Raw genomic sequence first — 5,838 nt, 5'->3', positions numbered from 1 at the left:
TCAGAATGGACTGTCCCTAGTTTATTGAGCTGTAAAGGTAATGGAGGAGGGTTGTATTTACAGAACTGTAAAATTGGTGTTAGCCATTTCAGATAATCATGTTGGGAAGCATGTCCAGATGGCATGTTCTACTTTATCCTAAGGTTACATTGGCAGAATTTTGTAAGTACCTTTTGCTCTGGCAATTGGTTGCAGAAATTATTCCTTGAAAGGTATGAAGCATCTATATTATTCTGCCTCCTTATCAGTGATGGGATTCAATTTTTTTTACTACAGGTTATATGAACGTGGCTTGGTGGGTGTGGCATGGCTTGGTGGGTGTGGCTTGGTGGGTGTGGCTTGGTGGGCATGGCAGTGGAAGGATACTGTAAAATCTCCATTTCCTCCCAATCAGCTGGGACTCGGGAGGCAGAGAGTAGATGGGAGCAGGGCCAGTCAGAGGTGGTATTTACTGGTTCTCCAAACTACTCAAAATTTCTGCTACTGGTTCTCCAGAATACCACCTCTGCTGAATATTACCTTTACTCCTTATGTCTTTGTGTATTAGAATAAGTGCAGCTGGCACAAAGAACATTTTTCATCCTTACTTTTTATATTTCATCTTTTTGGTATATTCTTCTGAAACAATGAAAATGAAAGTTTCCATAGGACCTAACAGAGTTACTTTTGTTATGAGCAATCTCAGTCCAACTCCTGAAAGCCACCAAGAGATTAAAATGCAATATAACAGTTTTGCATTTTACGATTCTGCCTCTCTTCCACCTCTAATTTAATAAAAGAGTTACTAAAAAGACTGTTTTATGTGAATAATTTGTTCTGTCACCATGAATTTGCAACATTTCCATTCTTAGAATCCTAAGGTATATTATTTACATTGATTTATGACATTTCATTCACTTTAACATTGTGAGGAATGTAGAGGGCAAAACCATTGTTTGAAATCCTTATATTCTGTTGGGATTCTACTACCTAAGATGAGAACAGAAAAGTTCTCATTATTTTTAAAAATCCAGCTCATTATGTCCAAATGAAGGGAAAACAGTATACAAATCTAGAGACCAGATTTTTTTTCTCATGCGAAGACAACAAGAAGATACTGCATTTATAAATTGGTGTCCACCCCTATAAAAGTAGCAAATGAAGTTGGTGTTCATGCAGTAGAAGTGTTCCCAGAACTACCTACATCATCACATTCTACACCCACTGTAGCTTCCAAGGTATCTGCATGTAGAACACATTGCATAAGTCCGTATTCTGTTCAGTAGACAAGAATAGAATAGAACAGAACAGAAGTGTTAGAAAAGATCTTGGAGGTTTTCTAGTCCAACTTCCTACTCAGGCAAATGGTGTAAGAAACCCTATACCATTTGAGACAAGTGGTTGTCCAATCTCTTCTTAAAAATCTGGAGCTCCCACAACTTCTGGAAGAAAGTTGCTCCACTGATTAATTGTTCTAATGTCAGGAGATTTCTTCTTAGTTCTAGGTTGTTTCATTCCTTAATTAGTTTCCATCCATTGCTTTTTGACTTGCCTTCAGGTACTTTGGAGAATAGTTTGACTCCCTCTTCTTTGTGGCAGACCCTGAAATATCGGGACACTGCTATCATGTCAGCCCTAGTCCTTCTTTTCATTAAACTAGACATTCCTAATTCCAGCAACCGTTCTTTATATGTTTTAGCCTCCAGTCCCCTTATTATTTCTGTTGCTCTTCTCTGCACTCTTCCTAGAGTCACAACATCTTTTTTTACATCATGCCGACCAAAACTGAATGTAGTATTCCAAGTGTGGCCTTACCAAGTCACTATAAAGTGGTACTAATACTTCACACGATCTTGAATCTATCCTTCTCTTAATGCAGACTAGAACTGTGTTGGCCTATTTGGCAGCAAGTTGTTGCAAAACTATGTTCTACTTTTTGAAGAATGTGGCGACCCAAGCAAATTGATGCATATACACAGCTCCCCATTTATTAAAAAAACCAACAACAGGAGACAGCCACTTATCTTTGATAATTTTTACCATTTCTTGAGTCTTCGTACATGCATTCTTCACTCCTAGTACTGTCTCCAAATGCTGTGTTAATCACTGCATGAGAACAGCCTCTATATATCATCATCTGTCACAACCTCAACTCCAGTCTGAGTTATAAACAAATTGACCGCAAGTAGGTTTGTTGGCGTAAGGAGTTCTAATTTCTGCTGACATTTATGTACTATCCTAACAGACAGAGACGTGGCTTCATTAATTTATAGTGTATGATAACATAAAATGCACATACAAGCAATAAATCATGGGCTTTAAAGGCTGGAATTATATGTACTGTGATGTTAATCAAATGTAGAATTTTATTTTGGGTAAGAATTAAAAGGTTTTGCAAGAATATGGTGCTCTCACTCATTTGCACTTTGCAAGGTTAGTACTGATAACGGTGTAGTTTCACAACTGAGAATTTAGAGTTTTAGAGTTTTAAAGTTCTCACGGCCTGAGCATGTATAATAGAAGTTGGTGATGTACTGCAATACTGAAAAAAAAGTGAATTACTACCCAGTGGTGGGATTCATTTTTTTTTTACTACTGGTTCTCTGGGCATGGCTTGTTGGGTATGGCATGGCTTGTTGGGTATGGCATGGCTTGTTGGGTGTGGCTTGGTAGGCATGGCAGGGGAAGGATACTGTAAAATCCCCATTTCGTCACAATCAGCTGGGATTTGGGAGGCAGAGAATAGATGTTCTCTCAACTACTCAAAAATTCTGCTACCAGTTCTCCAGAACTGGTCAGAACCTGCTGAATACCACCTCTGTTACTACCATTCCTTATACTTACAACTATTGCAGCATCTCTACACATTATCAAAATGCTGGCATCTGGCAACCCCCATGTATTTATAATGATTGCAGTATCCCTGTCTGAGATGTGTAGGTGGAGCTGAGGGGTGGAGTGAAGTGCAGTTTAGAGTCATTACATTCCCACAAGTGGTCCGAAATCCCTCCTGAATTGATCCTTAACAAACACCAATTTAGTATTAAACTTTTCATTGACTTCATTATTATGTATAGACTTGAATACGTCTTCTATGCTCAATCCAATGAATGGTCCTGATTCTTTGTACATGACAATCATGGGATCATGGGATTGCCATTTGGATCCTTCCCAGCTGGCTTCCGACAAGCAAACTCAATGGGGGAAGCTAGGTGTGCTTAACAATTGCATGATTTCCTTAACAACCATGGCAAAAAAAGATCATAAAATCAGGCATGACTCATTTAACAACTGTCTTGCTTAGCATCAGAAAGTTTGGTCCAAATTGTGGTTATAAGTCGAGCAGTACATGTATAAAAATGCAATTTATTCCTCAGAAGGATGCCAATATGAATGTTGTTTCTTATCAAACCAGATCTTTGCTTCAGTGTTTTTCACTCCCTTCTTTAGGAGGAAAAAAATCCATGCAATGTATTTGGCATCTTCAAAATGTTGGGGAAAAGTTATGGCTATATTACAGAATTAGTGTGGTTGTAGTAGAAGATTGATGAATGGTTCAATATCAATAGCACTTATATACAGCTTCACAGTATATAGCCCACTCTAAGCAGCTTACAAAATCATCATATGTCCCTCAACAATCTGGGTCCTTATTTTACCGATCTCAGAAGGATGGAAAGTTTAGTCAAACTTGAGCTAGTGAGAATCAAACTACTGGTGGTCAGCAGAATTAGCCTGCAATACTGCATTATACCGCTAGATAGTGTGAATACAGAGATTTCAAAAATGTTTTGCCAAATTTCTGAAACAAAAACTCACGAGGAAACTTAATTATCAGAAAAGTAGTAGCATCTTGGTGTATTGGTAACTGCAGAGAGCAAATAGACACACACAACCTTCCACCCACCCAAGTTCTGTACTGGTATAATTTTAAAAAATATAATCTGGAACTACAAATGAGAAATAAGGTGTGCTATTTGCAGTCAATACCAAATTATTTAGCATAGTTAAAATGAAAAGGGACAGAAGAGAACATTAAAAAAAGAGTTCTTTGAACAGGAGACATCGATATCAAAATAATAAATGAGCTGTGGTGGCGCAGTGGTTAGAATGCAGTATTGCAGACTAAGTCTGCCTACTGCCAGCAGTTCAATTTTGACTGGCTCAAGGTTGACTCAGCCTACCATCCTTCCAAGGTTGGTAAAAGGAGAAACCAGATTGTTGGGGGAAATATGCTGACTCTGTAAACTGCTTAGAGTAGGTTGTAAAGCATTATGAAGTGACATATAAGTCTAAGTGCTATTGCTATTCATCCCTATCACATCTTCAGGACAATGCTTCAGGTATTAGAATTCTTTACTAAGAAAGAACTTGAGCATTCTCTCAAAATAAATGTAGTGTTATGAATGTTTGTGGACACCTTTTCTAGGAACCTATCCCAGAATCTTCTCTTTGCGTGAAAATCAATCCTTAGCATCTCTAAGAAGAGTGGAGAAATATGGAACAGGTGGAATGGAAGCAAATTTGAAAAGGGATGTAGGGCTGACTACAGGAGAAAAACTAACCAGCTCAATATCCAGGCATCCTACAAAGCCATAGTGGTACAATATTAAAATACAGTATTACAGGCTAACTCTGCATTCCACTGCCAGGAGTTCAATTCTGATCAGCTCATGGTTGATCCATCCTTCCATCCTTCTGAGATTGGTAAAATAAGGACCCAGATTATTGGAGGCAATATGCTGTCTCTGTAAACTGCTTAGGGTGGGCTGTTATGGTCTATGAAGTGCAGAGGTGGGTTGCTCCCGGTTCAGCCCGGATCAGGCGAACCGGTAGTGGTGGTGTCAGCAGGCTCCGCCCACTCACATGGATGCTTCTGCGTATGCACAAAAGTGTGATGCACAACTGCGTGCATATGAGCAAATCGGTAATAAAAAACAAGAAACCCACCACTGGTGAAGTGGTATATAAGTCTGCTATTGCTATTCCTAATAAATGAGGTTTCAATTTACATTTGTGTAAAAATAATGCAGAGTGGGGTAGAAACACCTAACTTCTCATATATGTTAATCTATACTGACTAGAGGTAAGTGACTAGACATAAGGTAAGTGCTAGGCACTTGCAACCTACTCTCCTGTCATCAGTATTTTGTTTTCCTGGATGCATTGAATAACCTTTCTATTCTGTAAACCTAAATATCCCAAAAAGATCCTTGGATTATGGTGGATCCTTGGATTATGGTGGAAAAGCTCAATGAATATTTTTGCTCCAGCATGTGGCTTATTGGTGGGGCAATATTATATTTTTATGGAAATGTATGATATGACATGGTACTAGGTGGAATAATATAGGTAGTCCTTGACTTGCAACACTTCCTTTAGTAACTGTTTTAAGTTACAATGACACTGAAAAAAGTGACTTATGACCATTTTTCACACTTACGATCCTATCAACATCCCTATGGTCATTTGATCAAAATTCAGACCCTTGGCAACTGACTCATATTTATGACAGTTGTAATGCCCTGGAATCATGCGGTCTCCTTTTTCAACCTTCTGACCAGCAAAGTCACTAAAGGAAGCCAGACTCATTTAAGAACTGTGTTGTTAAGTTAACAAATGTGATGATGCACTTAACATTTGTGGCAGGAAAAAGATGTAAAATGGGACAAAATTAATTGAACCAATGTCTTTCTTAGAAAAAAGAAATGCTGGGCTCAATTGTGGTCATAAGTCGAGGGCTACCTGTACATGTAGTTCTGACCAATTTGCCTAAAAAGATTTCACTGAATTTCAGTTGCAATACTGAACCAAATGACGAGTTTCATAAATGGGAACGAATCAGAGGTGGGATTTACT

The sequence above is a fragment of the Natrix helvetica genome (genome assembly GCF_964273705.1).
Source record: "Natrix helvetica genome assembly, chromosome: 5".
Classification (NCBI taxonomy): domain Eukaryota; kingdom Metazoa; phylum Chordata; class Lepidosauria; order Squamata; family Natricidae; genus Natrix; species Natrix helvetica.
This window is presented reverse-complemented; position numbering follows the sequence as displayed.